This window comes from Trichosurus vulpecula, chromosome 4 (assembly GCF_011100635.1).
Source record: "Trichosurus vulpecula isolate mTriVul1 chromosome 4, mTriVul1.pri, whole genome shotgun sequence".
NCBI classification, from domain to species: domain Eukaryota; kingdom Metazoa; phylum Chordata; class Mammalia; order Diprotodontia; family Phalangeridae; genus Trichosurus; species Trichosurus vulpecula.
This window is the reverse complement of record NC_050576.1, coordinates 207,513,142-207,537,473: the sequence shown is the minus strand read 5'-3', so window position 1 is coordinate 207,537,473 and position 24,332 is coordinate 207,513,142.

The window sequence follows — 24,332 nt, the reverse complement described above, 5'->3', positions numbered from 1 at the left end:
TGATTGACTGATCTTAGCAGAAGAGAGTTCCAACAGATGTCTGGCTAATTGAAGTCCCTCATCATTGTTGTTTCATTATTTGGTGCATGATTTGTAATGAGCTTCGAAAACTCATAATGTATCTTCTTCTTTTGATCAAGAACTCTATAGTATGCTTCTACTATCTATACCCAAATATTCTTGAGAATGTTTTCATCCTCCAGTTTGTGAAGTCACTCCCATGAGTATGTTTTCTTGATTTATAATGCTATGCTAATATTTATTTTATCTCTTTTTTCACTCTTGAATATGAAATATCCTCCTATTACCTTATTCCAGGTACATTCAATCAGACTGCAAACTACTTTCAGACAATATTTCACTCATCCTTATATGTCTCCTTTTTTCTTATAGATTGTATTGTACACATACAGTGCTTGATAAATATTTGCTAACTAATTACTCCCATTTTACACTATCTATTATATTGTGATATTTGAAGTAACCAAACTCTACCAGGTCATAGACTTTTTTATGAAATACCCATTTCCATTTAAGGAATATGACATTAAGATAAGTCATGTTTTTAATGTCCCACTTTAAACTCTAAAATTATAACTATTGCCTAAACTTTGTCAATGGGACTGGGGACATTTCACAGATGCTTATTTAGTTCATTACTTTGTAGTGCCAGACCTAGGTTTTAGAGTAGCTGGTAGGTGATAGTATTCATTTCTTCTTTTCAAGCAGGAGAGTTTTCACCAGCATGCTTTTGTGACTGCAGGCAAACACTAGGCAACAGAAACCAAAGCCCGTGACTAATCAAGTGCAGCAAACCCCACGTTGGGTAGGATTCTGTAAAATGCTGATGGAGCAGGAAACTGCTATTAAAGTTCCCCTGAAATCCTCTAGAGATGTCCTGTAATATTTTCCATGGAAATGTTATAAAATATTCAGTGTAATTAGCTTCATTTAAAGGGACATTGTCAACTGGTTTTACCTTTCTTGAAGGTGGTACATTTTCAGACATGGTCCCTCGACTCTGTCTTTATATGTAATTTAAAGGGCTTTGGTTGTTTAACAAAGCACAGACCATTTAGAAAACATACATTGAGATGCTCATTGAAACATATCTGTGTTGGGGGTAATTGATTGCAATTAAAAAAGTTAACTGAGGTTAAATAGTTTTTTTTTTCATTTTGAAGAAAACGAATCAAAGTAGTCCCTATGAAACATCAGCATCCTGAGAAGCTTTATTATACTTTTCATGTGGTTTTCAAGAACCAGAAATAATGTGATAATGAACAGACTTAGTGTTCAAATCATATATCCCAGGAGAGATCATATAATATGAAACTGACTCACTGCCTCCAGCTCTGATACAGACAAAATAAGGTGTAAATCTCCTGGCTTTTTCCATAGCAATAGCAACATTGCCTAATGTTCACTGGTCATTTGGGCATGGAAAACAGGTGTGCAGGTGAGGCTTCCTCATTATGGCAGACTCATTCTCAACTCCCAGGTGGCTTTTCTACGTTCTCATCCAGACATAGCTCCTTCTTAACCCAATGTGCAAAGCTTTTCCACTTGACCCTTTGGGACTTCACTGGAACTTTAAAAGTGTAGGATTATTATCCAAGTCCATTCCTCTCTAAAATCAGGATGCATTGACTAATGCTTTTTATCCCTTGCAAAAACCTCTGAGAACCTCTGCCCAAACTCAGACTTAAGTCTAACATCTTTCTCCCACCCCCCTGGATTTTGTGTTTATTGATAGGTTAGAGTCGTATTCTTCTGCCTTTTTTCAGCTTATGAAATTCTTTATACTGCCATTTTCTGGTCTTTATTGTATAAGATAGTGATAATATTAGAAAGCTCTCTCAATAATTCAGATTTAAAGGGAGGACTATTCTCAGCAAAGGGTCAGGGGACTACAGAGTCAAAATGTTGCATAAATTACTAAAAGCAATTCTATTTATAAGCTATTTTTGATTAACTGATTTTCTTTGAGACAAGAGAGGATTCAATCCTTGTGGAAGGGTGATGGTGTGGTATATAATTAGATGGAACTTGATATAAGCAAAAGGAATCAATAAAATTTATTTTTTAAGAGTTTTGAGGGAGAAGTGAGAAGATGTAAAAGCATTGAACTATATAGAAAGGGTACTAAAGGTGGATGGGAACTGGGGAGGGGGAGAATTTAGAGAGGAGGAATAGAAGAAAGTTGAGCTGAAAGAAGTGAGGGAAGATAGCAGTAATTTTTTTTAAAGCTTCAGGAAGCTCAGAATAACAAGATTGGGTTAGTTGAGAGAGAATGTGTCAAGACAAAGGTTGATGGAACAAATCACTGTTGGTTTTTTCCCATTTCATAAGATTTTGAGAAAAAGTTAATTATACTTTCCTCATTTACATTCTCATATCAATAAAACCAAGTCGATTTAGCTTTCCCTTGGTATTGTACATGGAAAGTTTCTTTATCAATGTCATTAATGACTTCACACTAGCTACAAGGAAGCTTTATCTGTATTACATTAAATATTTGCAGATGTAAAATTATGTGCTTCTCTTGGTCTAACAAATGATAACCAAAAGCATAAAGGAAATGAATGAGAAAAGAAGATAACTTGTAAAAATCACATTAATACTTTAAAGAGGCAACCGAAGAATAAAGTAAGGTTTAAGGCAAGCTCTGCAATGGAAAAATGTTTCCCAGTAGATTAGACAGCTGTCTGCTAAAAAGATAACTCTAAATTTGATGAGAAAATGCATTACATGACATTTCCTTTTCTTTGAAGCTCTAGTTGATATTTTCCACTTTTACTGGAAAGAAATACGTTTCTAAGATGTCACTCAACACTTGGAGAGAGGTCTTCCTTTTTCCAGATGCAAAAACATGGAGAAAGAACCTAAATGTTGTTTTTGTGCCATACAAGTTCTCAAACATTCAAGATCAGCTCACAGAATATGACAAATCTGCTTTAGGCCTTTCATCATTTTACTGTGACTGTTTTACTCTCCAAGGGAAACTTGTAAAGTACACCGTGATAAGGAATGAAGGGCAGGAGGGGGGGGTGGAGTGAGGTGGGGTAAGGAAAGGCCTTTTTCCCGTTCATTTCAGACAGGCCTCTTTGCTTTTGCATTTGTTACTTGTACTGGAATTTCAGCATGGCTTTCATCTACCACAGGATGACCTCTGATCTTGTCCTCTGTTACCTGGGAAGGCTGCAGAATGTGCACACACAGACTCAAATCAAATTGCCAGAGAAGAGAACTAGGATCCTACAAGGATTGACAGGATTTTCACTGCCCCAGAGCTCTCACATGTACTAACATGTTTGGAAGTTACTTTGCCGAGTCTAGATCATCTCTCAACCAAAATGGAGGCATCCTTTCAACTCTTTCACATGGATCATAGTCATAAAACTACCAGTGAAAGGCAAACATAGACCTTCCCCAAAATTCTTTCTTTTGAGGTTAACTCCATATTCTAATCACCTACATTCACAACCATGGAGTCATCTTTGGCTCCCATTTTGTTGACCTTCTCCATACTCTACATGTACGCCTTTGCTAAGTCTTGCCCTCACTGGCTCAAATCAATGTTACCCAGGGCATAGAAAACTAAGTTACAATTATTATTATTATTATTGTTATTTACCAACTCTGGCAACCTATTACAAAAGCTACCTTGCAATGTCCATAGTATTGGCTCATATTATAAGAAAATTAACATTTACCTATGGTTGTACTTCGACCACATTACATTACACATCAAAGAGACCTACATGTCCATTAGCTCTCTCAAAAATGATTGAATTCAATTCTATCCTTTAGCCAAGAAAAGCTAAAATAAAGTTCAAGGCATAGCTAATGAATTAAAATTCAAATCAATATTTTAAGCACTTATTGAGCACCTACTATTTGCAAAGGACCATGGTAGATGCTGGGAATTCAAAGACAAAATGAAACAGTGTCTGCCCTTAAGGAACTTACATTTTACCAGAATCAAAGTGAAATCTAGGAAATTAAGTTGCAAAAAAGCAAATTAGAGATCATATAGTAAAATAGAATCTCTACACATATAGTCAAATACTGTAAACTAAGAGCATCAGCTGAGGAATTTCCTTAAAAACTCTCATGAACCTGAGTCTATCAAGCATGGATTGTAGAGAATAAGGGATCATTTCTTTAAACCTCACCAACAAGAGAATTATCACTTATTGACATCTCCTGGCTAAAAGTGAAAGTCATATATTTACTTCTGGCAAGAAAGGCTTTTTTTTCACTTGTGTGGGGACGGAAATGAGAGGTGTTTTGTTTGTTTGTTTTTGCTTCATTTGTCCTTTATCATGTTTTTAAAACTCAGGAACCTGACAGACTAATTTATTCTGCCAGACATCATTTCTCTTACTCTTTACATCTATTTGAAGTCAGTCCATCTGTATCCAAAGAGATATTGACAGGTCAGAGAATTGGGTTAAATCATATGAGATGAAATTTATGAAGGATAAATATAAAGTCATAGACTTTGGTTCAAAAAATCATATTTAGAAATAAAAAAATTAAGGGAGGCATGGTTTGGACTGAATGTCTGAAAATAATATGGGGTTAATGGACTTCTATCTCAACATGAGTCAACAGTATGATGTGAGAAGCATTTCCCAGTCTGTTTCAATGCCTTCCTTCAAGGATTATCTTCTATTTATTTATCTATCTATCTATCTATCTATCTATCTATCTATCTATCTATCTACATCTGGTTTGTACATAGTTGTTTACATGTTGTGCCCTCTCCCTCCTATAAGCTCCTTGAGAACAGGGTTTTTTTTCTTTTTTCCTTTCTTTGTATCTGCAGTGTTTAGCACAGTGCCTGGAACACAGTAGACACTTAATAAATGCTAGTTGATTGACTGAGAGCCAGGAACAACCTAACAAGATTCTTGGCTGCACTAAGAAAAGCATAGAGTGCAGGACTAGGGAGGTGATAGTTCCCCTATCTTCTGTCCTGCTCAGTATGTTCAGTTTTGAATATCGCATTCCAGGAAGGGCATAACAACCTTTTAGGATGACCTGGAGAACATTAGAAGGGGCTCAGCCAAAATGGTAAAGGACCTCAACATCATACCATGTGAAAAAAATCACTTGACAAAATTGGCAGTGTTTAACTGAAGTTTTTTCAGTTAACAGTATGATTCATGGAGGGCAAAATAACCATCTTCAGGTGTTTGAAGCAGTTTGGAATGGTTATTAGACTTTTTCTGTTTGATCTCACAAGGCTAGCCTGGGAGCAATTTGTAGAAGTTTCTGTGAGGTAAGTTTATGCATATTTTATAATTGGTAAACATTAATGAGTAAATAGAGGTGAAGAAAATCTTCCCAGCAATTAGAGTTCTCCAAAAGTGAACTTGGGTGCTTCTGGAAGGAATGAGTTGCCCTTTACTGGAGTTCTTTGAAGAAAGGCTGGACAGTCATTGGTTGGATATGTCACAAGGGAGTTTCTTATTCAGTTATTAGTAGGGGAAGTGGTCTCTACAATCCCTTTGGACTCTGAAATTCAATTATTCTTTTATTTTGACTGATTCATTGACTACCCAATGAATAATCACGTATAAGATCTCTCAATACAGTACTCAGAGAAGTTATACTCTTCCACTGGGTTGTATTTAATTTAATTCAGTTCGATTTGCTTCCATTCAATTTAATAGTTCCTAACCCTATAGTCTAATGGATTGATCTGCATTATCATGGGTCATTATAATAATAATCTGGTACTTTGGTACATTGGAGGCATACCTCTCTTAAGGATAGGTAGAGATTTTCAAATAGGCCATTCCTCCACTAAGGTATTTCTCTGGCATAGCTAAGGAATGGGTTTTGTTTTTTGTTTTTTTTTTTGTTTTTTTTTTTGGTTGTTTTTGTTTTGTTTTTCAGATGGGACAGGTTAGAGGTAAAGGATACCTTGTTGAATGAAGAGGGTGGTGTACTTCTTCTAGTCACCATTGGAGGAGTACCCATTTCCTCCATTAGGTCAAAATATTCAGATTAGGGGGTTTTTGATGGGTGAATTTTCATGTAGAACTGGCTCTAAGATGTCACCTCAATCTATTTGGATCCTCCTTCCACACATGTATTTCAGATTGGCAACTGCTCCCTAAACCTAACCATTTATCTTCCATCAATCTAGGTCTTCCTCTGAGTAGAGTCTGCTAATGTTTGCAAACTGGATTCCTTTCCTTTGTCTACATCAGACAGAATCTAAACTGAGACAGAGTCTAAACTGAGACAGAGTCTAAACTGCTTGCTTTGTGAAATCAGATAGTGTTTGAAGAATTCCCATTGCTTACAAAGTAGAAATTTAGGGCCTTAATCTTCCATCTGATCTTATCTACCATCAACTCTTCCACCTACTCCCTCCTAAATAATGCCAATATACATTTTAATTTTCCATAAACAAGAGCAAGCAACAAGGAGGTTGCAGAAGTATGTTCAGTTGATAAAGATCCTGAAAACATATCCTTGAATGACCTTGCTAAGAAAAATACAGTAGCAGCAACACTTATGGTAATTGGTCTCAAGTTGTGTTTACCTGTCTTCCTAACAACAAACTAATGCATGGGTTCAGATTACATAGGTAGTATCCTGGCAATGCTGGCTTTCTGAAGAAAAAAAAATATTTACTTAACACTTTTTTTAACCTGAACGTGGTCATGAGTCACCCTAGATGTTAACCATTTGTTCAACAACCATCTAGAAAACTCATACTATACTCAACATGGGTAGGCTGCATAGTGCTGGACTGGAATTAGGAGATCTATGTTCAAATCTTTCTCTGATAATTGCTAGCTATGTGATCAAGGGCAAGTCACTTTGCCTCTTTGGAACTCAGATAATTGTCTGAGGCTACAAGTTAGAGAGGGGTTGTAGAATGTATTAGAGATGGGTTGTAGTATGCATAGATGAAAGCCACCCCCACATCAGGAGTTTCCACAGGAAAAGTTGCTGGTCTTAGCCAGCCAGTGCTAGTGCCAGTCAGGGATACTCTTTCTCTCCTCTGTCTGAAGTCACCCAGATCTTATCTCCAACCTTCCTGTCAATCACCCTACTGTCTAGATACGAATGCTATCTCCCCAGCCCCAGCTCTATCTGCACCCTTACCACAAAGAACCCAGAATACTGGCTCTACTTCAACATTTAACTCTGCTTCATTTCCTTTCTCAGTGGTGGTGGTTAGTTTTCTCTAGGCTTCTCTCACTAGAGGACAGACAAACTCTAGGGATTCCTGGGCTCTGTCATTTGCCTTGCCACATAAACCTTAGGACCTTTAGACCTTTTCCTTCTCCTTGAACTTAAAATCTCTTGTGTGTATTGTCTTCTCCAGCTACAGTATGAACTTCTTGAGGGGAGGGAGTCTTCTTTTTCTCTTTGTAACTCCAGCATCTAGCTTAGTGGGCATGTAGTAAGTGGCATATAGTAACTGTTTAATAAATGCTTTTTCATTCATTCGTTCATTTATTTATATTGGCATATGAGAAACATAATCTATTAGATATGAAGTGCAAAGATAATTAAGATATGATCTGTGTACTAGAATCTATAATAAAGGTTCTTAAATTTGGGGGGTTCATGGATGGATTTCATGGGGTCTGTGAACTTGGATGAGAAAAATATCTTAATAACTATATTTCAATAAAATAAATTAGCATTTGGCTATCACTTTAAGATTTGCAAAGCTCTTTATATATGTTACCTCATTTGATCCTCATAACAAACCTGTTCCATAGGTGATACTATAATCCTCATTTTACAGATGAGGAAATGGAGACTGAGAGAGATCAAGTGACCTACCCAGGGCCACACAATTAGTCCCTGTGGCAGCACTGCAACTCAATTCTTCCTGACTACAAATCCAGTACTCTACCTACCTACCTGCATGTAATTCATTTTTGCCATAATAAATATTTTATTTTATGCATTTTAAGAACATTATTCTGAGAAGGATCCAGACTTTGCCAGAATTCCAAAAGGGGAGGTCCATGATACACCCCCAAAAATGAAGAACCCCTGATATAGAAAGAAGAAAATGACATACATAAATGCTAAATACGATATGATGAGCAGATACTATGTGATATGTGATAACTGTCATGCAGCAGACTAAGTAGTAAAAGTGAAGTGCAAAGTATGCAATGATGAAGGGAAGAAAACTCACATCTGATGGTGAGTGGGTCTTGTGGAGGGTGTGGTATTTCTGTTGATTCGAAAGAATTTCCAAAAAGGAGATTGGAAATGGATGCTAGGGGCATTAAGAAATTCATCACGTACAATGATTGATGAGTAGTCTAACTGAGCTGAAATATAGAGGGTGTGGAGGGCAATGGATGGGATAAGACTGACAATATAGGGAGGGGCTTGTTTTTGGAGGTCCTCGAATAGCTGTAAGCAGAGTTTGTATTTCATTCAGTCAGCTGTGTCATGCTACTGAAGGATTATCAACAAAGTGGCCTAATCAAATCCATGAATTTTGTTGTTTTTCAGTTGTGTCTGACTCCTAGAGACCTTACTTGGGATTTTATTGGCAAAGATACTGGAGTGGTTTGTCATTTTCTTCTCCAGCTCATTTTACAGATGAGAAAATTGAGGCAGACAGGGTTAAGTGACTTGTCCAGCATCACACAGCTAGTGTCTGAGGTCACATTTGAACTTGGGAGGATGAGTCTTCCTGACTCCAGGCCTGGTGTTCCACCTAGCTGCCTTAAATCTGTGAGTAAGGAGGGTAAATCTGATAGCATTGTGAAAGACTTATTAGTGAAAGAGAGACTGGAAGTATAGTGGAAAGAGGTTGTGGTATTCTCTAGGCCACATAGATATTAGTGATCAGAACCATGTTGAACCTTCCCTCTGGCTCCAGATCCAGTGCTCTTTCTACCACATTCTTTAATCCATCCTATACTGGGCAAATCCTGCAATTGACTGGAGAGGAAGTATTAGTGGAGAGAAGATGCTATTCTTTTCTGGGACCATGAAAGAACTGGATGTGGACCTTCACAATCAGAGAATGACATAGGCCAACACTGTCATTAAGCACAAGAGTTTTAAGAGGGTCATTCATAATGAATAATTGAAACAGATAAGACCAGGAAATCAGTCAGTCAGTAAACACTCATTTATTAAGTGTTTTGCATATGTCAGGCACTGTGCTAAGTGCTGGGGATAAAAAATATAAGCAAAAAGGACAGATCACCCCCCAGAGGGCTTACAATCTAATGGTGCAGGACAACACATAAAAAACAATTGGAAGGTGGGAGGGGAAAAGGTGAAAGGAAGGAGGTGAAGGAATTTGTATGCCATAGGAAGTATTTCCACACAAAAACTATTTAGGAAGGCAAGGTATGGATTGTAAGAATCAAGGTGTCATTATGAAGAACAGATATCTACTGATAAATCTTCACTTGCTTATGTTACACTTAATCACATCAAAGCCTATCCTTGGGAGCCCTGGAGAGAGCTGGAAAAAGAGAAGGATGGAGAAGCAAAGGTAAGGCAGAAGGGCTCTACTCTGAAAGCAAAGGTCTGTGGATATGATGAAAGGATTAGAGGATCTGAGGATTTAGATCTTGAAGGCAACTTTAAGTGTATCTAGTTCAACTGCCTGGTGTTATAGAGGGCAAAACTGAAGCCTAGAGAAGAGATGATCACCTAAAGAGTAAGTAGCAGAACCAAGATTCTGACCTTGACCTTTTGGCTTAAAATTCTGTACTCTTCCCAGTATGACTTATGTCTCCAGGCCATAGATATCTGTGTGTGTGTGTGTGTAAATATTAGTGTGAATGGGTGAATATGTATGTATCTGTGTGGTTATGCATAAAAATTCTTACGTGGGTGTGTGAGATACATACATATAAACATTAAAGAAGATGTGTAATAATAAAACACTCATATAGTACTTCAAGACTTAAGATGGTGGATCTTTCCTCACAAGAACCTTGTGAGGTAGGAATTTACTGTATTATTCCCATTATACAGTTGAGGAAACTGAAGCTCAGAAAGGTTGTAACTTGCCAAAGTTTAGAGAGCAAGTTTGTTTGAGTATGTTTTAACCAACGTTTCTCTCATTTCCAAGTACAGCAGTCTTTCTATGATGCCATGAATGTCTCTGTGTGTGTACATGTATATAAATAGATAGGTATGGGGAGACAGAGATAGAGAGAGAGAGAGAGAGAGAGAGAGAGAGAGAGAGAGAGAGAGAGAGAGAGAGAGAAAGAGAGAGAAATGGAGATGTAGACAGAGAGATAAACAAAGAGAGACAGAGACAGTAGCAGACTGGGGACACAAAGAAAGGCAAAAACAAAATAAAAAAATAAAAAAAACCCCACAATTTCTGATTTCAAGGATCTCACAGTATAATGGAGGAGACAACATGCAAAACAAACCCCAACCCTTTATATATAAACAGGTTATATACATGACACATTACAGATAATCTGAGCAGGAAGAGACTAAGATTAAATAGAACTGGGAATAGCTTCTTGCAGAAGGTGGGACTTTAACTGAGATTTGAAGCAAAAAGGGAAGCTGGGAGGCAGATATGACGAGAGAGAGAGAGAGAAGCTGGCAAAGACTCTCAGAATTGCTAGCTGGAGTGTCTTTTTCAAGGAATGGCAATGAGGCCAGTGTCACTGAATTGATGAACATACAGGGGAAGGGGAAGGTGTAAAAAGATTGGAAAGGTAGGAAATGACCAGGTTAGGAAGAGCTTTAAAAGACAAATAGAAAGTTTTTATATTTGTTCTTGGAGACCATAGGGAGTCATTGAAGTTGATTGAATGGGAAGTGTATGTGTGTGTGTGTGTGTGTGTGTGTGTGTGTGTGTGTGTGTGTATGCGTGTGTGTGCATGAGGAAAAACAGTTTGATAGCTGAGTGGATAATGGGATGGAGTAGGGAGAGTCTTGAGGCAGGAAGACCAACCAGCAGGCGATCATGATAGTACAGGTATGAAGTGATGAGAGCTTGTTCTAGGGTGATGGCACTGTTAGAGGAGAAAAGGGGGCATATATAAAAGATGTTATTTTATATATATATATATATATATATATATATATATATATATATATATATATATATATATATATATATATATAAATATATATAATATTATATATATTTATATATATAAATATATATAATATTATATATACATTATATATATATATTTATATGTCTTAGGACAGTTTTAAAATATTAAACTTTGAAAGATCCAGTACTCTAGCTTATTAAAATCTTTTTGAATTCTGACCTTGCCATCCAATTAGCATCCCTCCCATTTTTGTATCATTTGCAAATTTGATGAGTATACATAGATGCCTTTATCCAAGTCATTCATAAAAATGATAAACAACACAGGGCTACACCCCTACTATATACCCTTGAACTATTAATAACTACTCTTGAGTCCAGGAAGCCAACCTGTTCTAAATTAATTTAATCATCTAATCCATATCTCTCCATATTTTCCACCAGCATAGTATTAGATAGATTAGATTAGATGCTAAATCTAGGTAAACCATATTAATGGCATTCCCTTTATCTGCAAATTACACAACTGTTTAAAAAAAGTTATAACAGGCAGAAAGTCACTGTGGAGGTCAGAGTTTGGTTGAAGAAGACTTTCTCTTCTTTCTAACAGAAAAGAGGAAGGGCCATCTCTTCCACCATACTTGTCTCCTGTTCCTGGGCCAATCTGGGCATTTTGATCATTACTCTCTGTTCGGGCATTCCCCTTCTTGCCTTGGGGCAAATTGTACCTTAAGTCCAAGTAGCTTCCCTCAACTTTTCTGCAAATTAAGAGAGTTTAAGATACATAGGTTATTAATAAAATCATCGCAGTTTGTTAAATTTCCAAATCAAACTCGATCTGATTACTAGGACAGAATTAGTCCCTGCCTGATTTAAATTCTGTGTACTCAAGCTAGATGCTACTGTCTCCCTATTTGTCATCTTTGTATGCAATTACATGCCTCAAGGAAACCCAATTAAGTTCTTATCTTTAAAGAAAGCCAGCTTTAAAGTGCTTTTGAAAAATAGCCAGTAAATAGCTTAAGGGGATAGCAGGAAGAATTATATAAAATGCCTGTTAGCACACACAGGTACCAGGAGAGAAAGTTAAGAGGGATTTAAAACAACCTTTTGCTTTTCCACAATTAAAGGACATTCAAAATTTCTGCATCCTAAACTCCATCCAAACTGACAACTTGATAGGTTGTCCAGTGGACAGTGTTCAGGGCCTAGACTAAGGAAGACCTGAGTTCAAATCTTGCCTCAGACACTTGCTTGCTGTGTTATCCTGGGCAAGTCACTTAACCACTGTTTGCCTCAGTTTCTTCATTGGTAAAATGGTATAATAGCATCTACCTCCTGTTGTGAGGCCCAGATGAGAGGGTTCTGATGTGCTTAGCACAGGGCCTGGCCCACAGTAAGTGGTATATGTTAGCTATTATTATTTTCATATTCCATCTCCCATCTCTCCCATGTGTGCCGTCACACAGGCTGTCTTTAACTTTGAGGTTCGGCTCAAGGATCCCCTCCTACAAGAGGCTGCCCCTGATTCCCTTCCTCTAATGTTACTTTGTGTGTTTTGTATTTACTTACTCCCGTAGACGTTGCTCCCCTGCAGTTACTTCATGACAGGGACAGCTGGATTTTTTTCCTTTATATATCTAGCACAGAAATTGGCACATAGTAGTTATTATTAAGTAAACTGCTTGGTTTGGGTTGAATAAAGATGTTACTCTCAATAGGATTCCTTTGGTGCTTTGGTGGGTGAATAAAACTTCAATGTACTTTAAAAGCAAAGCTCCCCAAATGCACCCACAAAACCTCTAGTTTCTAGCTCCACAATCATCCCCAGCTTTCCTCTCACTGTGTGAACTATTTAGCAGTGACTGAAGGGAACAGGGTCACCATTCTGTGACATGCACAGTTGTATTTCTTGTTAAAATTCTTATTTCACCACAGAATAATTTATTTTATACAGAGTCTAATTCCTCATAAGCCTTGGGTCTATAAATCTGTGTTAATTTTCATAGAGGCATTTAAAAAAATCCACCGAGTCTATAATCTCTTTCACTGGCTTGGTCTTCTGATTGGCTTCATAGGGCGATCACTAAGCAGCTTCAGTTTTGTTCTAAATGTCACTGGTCTGTTTCTGGGCTTGTAATACAACCACACCTTAGTACCTCATGATAAAGAGGTCAAGTTCTCCTTTGTTCATTAATTTTTCCACCTGGGTTCCTCCAGGACAATCTCCAAAACAAAGCTTTGCTATGACTCAAATCTAGGGATTTCTCAAAAGTAAGAAACAGTATCCCCTCCCACAAAGGTAATCATTGTTCAATATGGGTATCGGACATGGGACTGAATTTTGTTTTCTCTACCATAGAAAATACGTGAGATTTAGAGGCTTCATAGGCATGTATGAACACACAGAGAAAGATAAAACACTGAAAAGTATGCTCATTTTATTCTTCCTGGAAGGGAAAGCCCTTTTATGAGACTGTTGAATAGATAAATGTAATTCACCTTAGACGTGCAGTATTTGAACAACTCATAAATATTATCATGGAAGGTTGGCAAGGTCTAGATCTCCTGTTCAGGCATAGCATAGTTCTAGGTCTTTAGTGATATCATCTGCCTGTTGGTTTTCCTTTTTACTGTGAGATACTGTGGTTGAGGAAGTCTTTTCCCCCTGGGCTGCTGGAGTCTGGTTCTGGAGTTTTAGAGCTCTCTAATTCAGGATTATTCGTGAAGTAACAACCCAAGACTAGAAGCAGAAAGGCAGATAAAGGAAGTCAGAGATGGAAAGTCCAGGGACTCCAGTCTCAGGTTTTCTTGGGCAAACATTGCCTTTGTGCTTCTGTTCTGAGTCATCACGATGTTGAGTCGGGAAGGCAAAAGAATTTATCTCCTCCCTTCACCTTGTTACATTCCTGTTTAGAAGTCCAAGGGAGAGAAAGAAGAAAAATGTCCTAAGGAAAGAGATCCATTTCTAAAAGTCACAAAGGAGGTAGAAATTTCTCTCCTGAGTCTGCCCCTTCTGACTCTCAGAGGCCATTCATCTTCAAAATAGCCCATTCCCTGGAGACCAAAGAGAGCACACATTCTATGTCCTCTCAGTAAGGGGCTAAGGCATATTTAGCTCCATGGAAAATTCTTCCTTGTAGGATAGCTCCACAGCTTATAATCTTATCAAATTTGGAAGGCTTATCAATTTGAGCCAGAATTCTCCTAAGTGATCTGGTTATACATGTATTTGTTATTCAATTCCATTCATAAAGCATTTGTTAAATTGTTGAAGTACTTTCTATGTGGTAGGCACTATAGTAGGTACTCATAGCACAGGACTGACCATATCAGTCACCTCTTTACTTTATAATCTCTTGTATTATTACCAGGATCAAATATAAAGGCCTTGGTTTGACATAATAAGCTCTTCACAATCTGTCCCCTTCCTACTTTTCTGGTCTTTCTGCAATTTGCATTCTATGTTTCCCTACGATCCTGGCATATCAGCCTCTTTGCTGTTCCTCACACGGCATTCTAACTCCTGACCATGATTTTTTTTGTAGTGACCATACCATTGTTGGAATGTTTTGCCCCTTAGCCTCTACCTCTTAGCTTCCCAGCTCAAAGCTCACCTTCTGCAGGAATTCTATTCCCTCCCTCAGCTTCCTCTAGCACCTTCTTTCTGAGATTACCAATCATCTACCCGCATATATCTTGCTTGTACATAGTTATTTATATTTGTTTCCTTCATTAGAGTGTGAACTCCACTAGGGCTAGGACAACCCCACCCCCCCTTTTGTATTCCTAGAGCTTAGCACAGTGCCTGGCACATAATAAGCATTTAACACACGCTTGTTGACTAACTGAGTGGAGATACAAAAAAAATGAAACTGTTTTTCTTTAAGGTGTTTATTTCTTTTTATCCCAGTAAGCCACAGACTATATAAGGCTTTAGACTTTCCTTGATTAGTAGCATGGGCAGTTTTGGATGGACCTTTAACCTTTGCTGTTGACCAGTCTGATCCTTGAAATCAAGAGAACATGGGTTGCTTCATTTCTACTGTTTTGTGTTTGTTGGCTTGCAAAACAAAATCTGTCTAAATAGAGAATACACGTACCACTCCTCAAATTAAGTGGCTTAGTTGCTTTCCTGGATACCAGATCCTAGACCAAAAACAAGCATTGGTTTTCCACATCATATTTTGTAGAAATCATCATATCCTTACCACAATCTGCATCACTCATATGGGCCTCATGGGATCGGCTGAGTGAACCTTGCCTAAGAAACAACTTTTGAGAGCTCTAAAACCCTCCAGGTATTTATTCAGGGACATTTCTTCTATTTTCCCCTCTTGTTCTCTCAGAGAAAATAAGCCAGGTCGGTTTCTTTTAGTGTTCAACAACAGAACATTAAACAATGTTATGCACAATGATAAAAGAAAGTGTCATCCATTCATCAGTCATAGTAGGCAAAAAGGTCTATTTCCTGTACCAACAATGCCTCAAAGAATTTAAAACATCTGCCAGGCCATTCTGGTTCCAACCTATTCAGGTCAGTGAATAAGCTGTTCATACTAGCAGGTGAACTCTTCATATTATAGAATTACATGAGCATTAACCTCTAAGGAAAAGTTATTTATCCATTTGGGGAGGCAGGTGTGTGTGTGTGTGTGTGTGTGTGTGTGTGTGTGTGTGTGTGAGAGAGAGAGAGAGAGAGAGAGAGAGAGAGAGAGGGAGAGAGAGAGAGAGATTGAATTGCCTTACCTCTCAAAAGCTGGAAATGCAATGGCCACTCAAAGACCCCAATGCCACTACTGATTGGCAGGGGAGTTTTGATCTGCTTGATAATTTTCATCCTGGATTGGTTTGCCCTTCCTTAGGCAGCCTGGTGTTCTCTGCAACCCACCCTCCCTCCCACTCCCAAGGGCTCATCACATTGATAATTGACTTAATATGGGCACCAATAAGCTTTCTCTCACTGCAGGTCATAATTCCAGACTCAAGGGATCCACCAACCTCAGCCTCCCTGGGAGAATTTCTGGTCATGTCACCGGGATCTCTCTGGTCCTTTGTTCTGTATGTTGCAGAGGGGACACTTGTTCTTGTGTGAGTTGGAATCAGTGGTCTTTGAGGCTCTTTTTAATGGATTATTGACAGACAATCATTTGCTATGCAATGACATGTACTCAATCTAGTTGAGTACATATTTATCCCTGGGATTTATCAAAATATATTGTTAGTTTAGTAAAACTAAGAAAAAGGAAAGAAAAAATTACCTTTTCTACTAGATGGAATGGGAAGCTAAAGTGTTCCTCTACTAAATAAGTGTCATAATAGGTATATAAATGAGTGGATCATTAATGATAGTGAATAGAAGGAAATTGGGTATTAATTATCTGCTTATAAATACATAAGCTTTTTAAAGAATTCCAGTAAAAGGCAGTTATAATGTGAACTGATGTTCGGTTCATAGTTTATGACACTTTTGACAAGATAATAGCTAGCTTTCAAATTCTGGGCCCCAGATTTGACTCATCTTCCACTTTATTCATTGATTCACTGAATTTAGTGCAAACATTGGCAACCTAGAGTAATATGCAAGATATTTTCCAGTGACGCTCCAGGGTTATCTAAAAATTGCCTAAATAGGTCAAATTTGTCTTTGGTGCCTTCTCACCTCCCTCTCTGTGTCCCTCTCCCACCTAATTGTTCATTCTTTCTCTTAGAGCCCTCAACATGCCCTCTGCCTGAACAAAATCACCTCTGTGGCATGACATTTAGTTCTTTCTCAAAAGTGCCCTATGTTACAAAATTATTGTTTCTTCCTTCCCTATCAAAATGCCCATTTCTTCCTCTTTTAGGACATTATTAAGTGTTTAGTTAATGTCTTATGGTGGCAGGAAATCAGTATAATGGAAAAGAAGAGGCTTTAATCTTTATGTGTTCCAGAAACTAGTTGTGTGACTTTGGGCAAGTCACTTCTTTCTACACATCATTTTCCTCATAAATGAGCTCTAATGTCCCTTTTAGCCTGAGCCATATGAAAGAATGAGTGAGCTAATACTAACAATAAAAGAGAAACTAATTTGATAATTTAATTAAAATAACTCATAATAAGAAATAGATTTCTACATATGTTGTAGTTGAGTGTTGAGGTATGAGTGCTGAATTTTTCTGCCAACTTCCAGAATTAAGCTCTCTGACCCTCCCTGAAGAAGAGGGCACAGTTTTCCAGTATCTCATCCTCCCTATTATTTCTGAGAGAAATAATACGTAAACCTTCCCTAAGCTTTCTGAATCTACTGATTTTTCTGCTAGTAACTATAAGAAATCATACTGAGAGATATAATATCAGAAGGAAAATATTGCAAAATTATAACCTTGGCTTCTGGGTAAAGATAGAGGAAATAGGGCCTTATTATTCCTTCCTTCTTTCTTTCCTTCCTTCCTTCCTTCCTTCCTTCCTTCCTTCCTTCTTTCTTTCTTTCTTTCCTTCCTTCCTTCCTTCCTTCCTCCCTCCCTCTCGTTCTTTCTTTCTTTCTTTCTCCTTCCTTTCTTTCCCTTATTCCCTCCTTCCTTCCTCTCTCTCTCTCTCTCTCTCTCTCTCTCTCTCTCTCTCTCTCCCCCTCTCTCTCTCCTTTTCTTTCTTTCTTTTTTAAAAACATCTGGCTTGAAATCAAACACCTAAGTATGATCTGGTTTGAATACTAGTCCATATATGTAGGGGCAGCTACGTGGTACAGTGGATAGAGTGCAGGATGCAGAATCAGGAAGATGAATTCTAATCCTGTCTCAGACACTTACTAGTTATGTAACCCTGGGTGAGTCATTTAACTTTTCTGGGTCTCAGTGTTCTCATCTGTAAAGTAAAAATAATAATAGGACCTAGCTCACAGGATTGTTGTGATGTTCAAGTGCATATCACTTTGTAAACCTTGAAGTGCTATATGAACGCGAGTTCTAATAACAACAGCAATAATAATAATGATAATGAATAATGATAATCCTGATTCGTATACACCTGGGATTTTAGCCTGATGAAGATATTTTTCAGCAAGGCTAATGGATTTCTCAGATTAATGATCTACTTCTCAATCACTTCTGCAAATGTGAGGTTCCTGGTTTATTGAAGACACTTCTATACATTTCTTCATACCTCTCCCAACCACTCCCAAATGACTGGTCTTCAAGACTCCTTTCAACATCCCTAAAGTAGTTCCTGGAAGTTTTGATGATCCTGATTCCTTACAAGTAAATTTCATCCTTGACTTGTACTTTTCTGCCATAGCTGATATGGTGATTCTGTTTTTAGAGGCAGCTTGGCTCCTTAACATCTTTTTCAAAAGCCAGTTCCTCCTGGGGACCATATGTCTAACCTGGTAGCCATTAAGAAAACAAACCAAAACCAAAACAAAAAGAGCAAATTCCTCATTTCTTCCCTATTGCAGGATACTCATCCAACTTACCTTCTATTCATGTTCATAGACTACATTCCATTTTGGACACCCTGTTAATCTGGTATTCCATTTCATTGGTCAAGCTAACCGAATGAATGGATCCTAAACCCAATGAATGAGAATGACTCAGACAAAGAGCTCCTCTCTTGTCCTTCACAGATTTCTTTCTAGGAGCTTTAGTTGGCATCCTACTTCTAAAAGGTTGCTGATCTGTGCTGTAGTACAGTATTTGAAAAAAATCTCTTAATATTTAATAGAATTAACCATATTAATGTTATCAATCCCTAAGAACCAAAATGTCTGCAGCATTTTGTATGAATTACCTCGTTTAAGCTCCACAATGACCTTGTAGTATAGATACCACAAGTATAAATCCTCGATTTACAGATAAAGAAACTGAGGCTCAAAGAGATACGGTGATTTGTCCACGGACTTATCTGGTTTTATGTCAGTCAGGATTTTAATTCAGGTTTTCATGATGCAAGATGTCAAGGGAGAAAACCAGATCTAGATCAAGGAGATGATTTTCCCTATTATCAAAAGGCAGAGACTTGTACTTTCAGATCACTACTAAAGCTGTTGGTTTGCGTCACTCACCTAAGACATGTGACAGTCTTACCTAAAGCTGAAAAACTCATCTTCCAAGCAATACTATAATGATTTGGTTTTCTTTGGTTGAAGACAAAGACCCTACTTCTCCCAGCTCCAATTCTGTAAAATGCCTCCTTCCCCTCCTCCCCCAGTGGAATTTTACATCCGTAGTCCATGTAATTTGAGAATGTGACAAATAATGTAGCTTTGGTGAAAAATGCTATGAAAGCCTTTGAGGGAAAAAATGTTCTGTCTTTAAATCTAGAAGAGGCCACAGTGAAGAATTTCACAGTGAGTATAACACTATGTTTGTTGATAATGCCACTTTCAAAATACCAGAACAAAACAGCTTCTAAATGGCTTAAATCCCTGTATTTCTTTGGGGGTATTTGTACAGTTATTCACTTGAATGTTTTAATTGCCAGTGAGGAAATCCAATATGTTCTCAGAGTTATTTTCCATTTGTCACTTTGCATGGACATTTGGCTTTGACGTCACTGACAGGCAGTGAAAGCTAAGAGACGGTGTGGTCTAATGAAACCACAAGGAGCAGAAAATACATCATTGTTGTTTTCCATATAGCCTGTCATTCATTGCATGGGATTTTGTCTAAAACTCTGTGTCGTGGGCTGGCAGGGAGCCATCTTTAGCCCTGCTGTGTAATAGTAGAATATAATTTATGCCTTTGCTCAGTAAAGCTTTTTCGCACATCGCATTAAGCTGCATGGCTCTTTTGGGAGTCGTTTCGAAAGGAATCTCTGCAAAATTTAATTGAATCTCTAAATCTTTCTCCTTTGAAAAGAGCCTAACTTGATTCTCAGAATTATTCCTAAAGAAATCTCTTATAGTCATTTCATTCTCTTCATCACTTTTGATAGGATTCAGATAGAGAAGGGCCTGGGACAAGTCAGTATTCTTTTGTTATTCTTTTCTAGTTAATGCTGTATGGACTTTTGCCCTGGGGAATTGGAAAAACTGCTTCTTGTAGTTAAATAAAAGCATTGGGATGTAAGCATATCCTCTCTGGGACTGCAGGGCTCTGTAGACACTGAAAACATCCTTGGTCTAATTCCAGAAGTGTAAAGGACAAGAGGGTTAATATGTACCTCATCCTGGCACAGGGTGGGACAGAGGCCCAGTGCCTAGCACATAGTAAGAGCTTATTCCCTTCCCTTCTTCTCATCACACATGAATTTGATCACCTCTGTCAGGTGTCTAAATTTTAAAAGAATCTGATAATCATGTAGCTTGGACATTATGAGCATTTAGTATGAAGACTTTTAAAAAAGACTTAAAAATTAAAAAAAATGTTATTCTTAATTTTTTATGTATCAATGTTATGTCAGTACAATGCTAACATTTTTAAGTGATGATTACTCAGAACCAAAACAATTTTTTGGTTGAATTCTTTTGATATTTATTGTGTGCCAGTCTAGGAAAAGTAGCAATCTTCTCAAGTACAACTCTAATCCCAAATGTCCTATCTTGCTAGGTATTAGGTAGGTGTTAAAATTTTAAAACTCCTGTGATGTGTTGTGATTTCTGTAATGTCCTTGCAAAATTTTCATTTATCTTTGTCTGGGTTCCTTAAAGATAACTCTTCTGTAATTTCTCATATTAATGATATGGCAATGAATTGGTACCATAAGCTTTCCTTTTTCTATCTATTTTTAAATTGTATTTTATTTTTTCAATTAGCAAAAATTTACCTTCTTTACTTCTTCCCTTCATCCTAGAGAATGAAAGAAAAACAAAACCCTGGTTACAAACTTATACAGTAAAGTCAAACAAATTTCTACATTAGACATATATATATATATGCTTTATTATTATATATATATAATGGCTTTTCACCATTTCTTATACCACAATGGTATTCTATCATCTATGCCTATATTTTTTTCTCTATAGATATCATTATCTATATATCTCATAACTTGTTTAGCCATTCTCCAAATTATGGACCACCCTTCAGATTTCCATTATTTGCCAACTTGAAAAAAACTATGTAGTTTTTTTACATCCTTATTTAGAGTGTATTTTGTTTAGGATTAATTCTTCCCTTAATTTGACCTTCCCATTAATTCCCTCTCCTCACCTTTCTTCCACCATTCCCCTGCTAAGTTAGATGTATTTCTGTACTCAACTGTGTATGTGTGTGTTCTTCTCTGTGACCAGTTAAGATGAAAGTTAGGTTCAAGTATCAGTTGTTCTTCCAACCCCTTCCTTGTTTGTACAGATGTGCACTCTGATTATGTGAAATAATTTCCCCCAATCTTCTTTTACTTTCCTGTTCCCCTTGACCCCCTAGAGTATTTCTCTTTCCCTCTTTCCATTCTTCTCTTAAGTTCATCAAGATATAACAGAACCACTCCTAAATCTTCTGTTTAATCAGATACCCTGATGATGACACATATATCATTTCCCCATATTAGAATGTAAGCAGTTTATCCTTGCTTAGCCTTTTATCAGTTCCTTTGTGTCTCTCTTTTTATGTTTCTCTTAACTCCTATGTTTGAATTCAGAGTTTTTACATGGCTCTATTCTTTTCATCAGGAATGCTTGGAAGTCCTCTATTTCATTAAAATCCATTTTCCTCTCTGTTGGATTATTTTGAATTTTCCTGAATTGTCTTTATTATTGGGTGTAAGCTTATATCCTTTGCCTTTCAGAATATCATATTCCAAGTTCTCCATTCCTTTAAAGTTGTGGCTTCTAAAATGTGTGTGATCTTCACTGTGGTTTCACGATACTTAAATTCTTCCTGGCTGCTTGTCATATTTTTTCTTTGATCTAGAAGCTCTGGATTCTGCCTATAATGTTCCTGGAAATTTTCATTTTGGGGTTTCTTTAAGGAGCAATACATTCTTTCTTTTTCCACTTTGCCCTCTGATTCTAAGAGATCTGTGCAGTTTTCTCTTAAGATTTCTTAAAACATAATGCCTAAGGTCTTCTTTTGGTCACAGCTTACAGGTAGTCCAAAGATTCTTAATTGTTTTCCCCTTGATCCGTTTTCCAGATCAGTTGTTTTTTCTATGACATACCTTACATTTTCTTCTATTTTTCAGACTTTTGACTTAGTTTTTAATATTTCTTCTTGTCTCATGGAATCACTGCCTTCTATTTCATCCATTTTAATTTTCAGGGAGTTTGTTGGTTGGTCAAGATTTTATATTTCTTGTGCCAAAAATTAACATTTCCTTTCTTTTTTTTCCTCCTATAGCTCGTATTTCTTTTCCATTTTAAAACTTGGTACTCTCACTGAATACTCTTATTTAAAACTCTTGCTTCATCTCTTCCAGGAATTCTAGTTCAATTTATGCCCAAACTGTGTTTTTCTTTGAAGCTCTGCTTGTAGATGTTTTGGAATCATTCTCTTCTTCTGGGTTTGTGCCTTGAGCATCCCCTCCTTCTCCCACCCTTTATATTTTTAATCACAATAGCTGTTTATTGTACGATTATCTTTTTTGTTTGTTTTCTTATTATGCCAGACTACTTCCTGACCATTGACTTGTTGTTAGGACTGGGCTCTGCTTACTTTTCAAAGGGAAGGTCTGGTCTGAACCTGTTCCTGCTTTCTTGGGGTATTGAGTTTTATGTTATTCTAGATTCTCAGTGACAGCTGAGGCTGGGGACCTGCAAGCTTTCGATGTTCCAAAAGTGTTCTGAACCAGGGTGAATTCTGACTGTCTGAATTCTTCAAATTTTTCACCTGTATTTAGGTCTGAGCATTAATAGACTGCTACTTGAAGCCACCTTTGAAGCCCTGGTAGTTTTGAGTGAAAGAAATGCAGGCTCCCCTTTGGGCTAGGATCCCTGCCCTGGTTATTATTTTTTTTGCATATTTCAGACTAGGTCAGATGCTGGACTGAGACCCTGCTCTGCTTCTGGGGGTCAGAGTCAACCACGGTTTACTTCTGAAGTTGCTTCTATCAAACCTGGATACAGCTTAGCCCACCTTTTCTTAGTCCACCCTGGATCTGGGACTCAGAACTGTGTAGTGTGTGAGAGAGTGACCAGATGGCACCTGTTCTAGTGTGGTAACCTCATATAAGTCTGGGATTTCCTCTTGCTCAGGTGCATAGCCTCTTCCTGGGTGCTGGTGAGCTCCATGTGTGGTGTGTTTTTGGCTAGACCTCTAGTGTTTTAAGTCTTCTGTGTCTGTCTTTTGATATTAATCTGATCTGAAAAATTGTCTCAGTATGGCTTTTTTCTTGCATTTTTCCATTTAAGTTCAATCTGATGCATTTTCTAGATCTGTTTGGGGGAGTTGGATGGGTTGTTGGTTCATTGTACTGGTTCTAGCAATACATCTACCATATTGACTCCAATTCCTCATTTCCGTAAACAAATTTCCATGACTTGACCATTTGTTCCATACCTCTTTGTCAGCATTTTATTGACTAGGTTCATGTGGATGTTCTCCACGGAGGACCTTTTGATGCCATTCTTGGTTTTTAGTTATTTTATAGGCTCCATTTAGTGATAAACCACTTTCAGCTATATTTGTCAAATTTGATGACCTGTACTTGTTATTATATTGAACTATTACTTGGTGAATTTCTACTTGTATCAGAATTATAATTCTTTATTTTTTTACCTGTTTATTGTATTCTCTATGAATATATATCAATTATTTTCCTTTTTAATTTTATTTTTGGTGAGGAAGTGTTAATTTTTCTATACCTCCCATAGAATGACAAGCCCTACGTTTCATTAAAATTGCTTCGCATTTTGCTAGGATACTTTCCAAATATATTATGGTCCATTTTATAGTTCCAAAAGTATACATTAAGAATATTATTTTGTAGGTGTGAATTGTTTAAAATGCATTCTTTCCATTAATTTAAGGATTTGATTGAAGGAGCCAGTAAGTATTTTAACATATTCAGGTAAGGCCTTGCTTTTGATATTTTTCTAGAAGTGGTAGGGGTACTATGATGTTGTACTGCTCTGGTGAGAAAATATGGTAGGAGAAATATCCTAAACCCCACTCCATGCAACTAAGACTTATTTTTTTCCTTAAAAGGTAATGATTTTAGAGTTACTGAGTTCAAATGACATTTTGAAATCACTGGATAATGATTCCATGAGATGAAGTGCTTTAATGTAATTTTCAATAACTTCATTTCTTTCCAGGTTGCACTCATGACTCTCTGGACTTTTTCTACAATGTCCTGGAAATCTCTTCACCCTGGAAACTCACTCTATCCCTAGATTTTTTGCATTGAAACTAGCCTCATCCC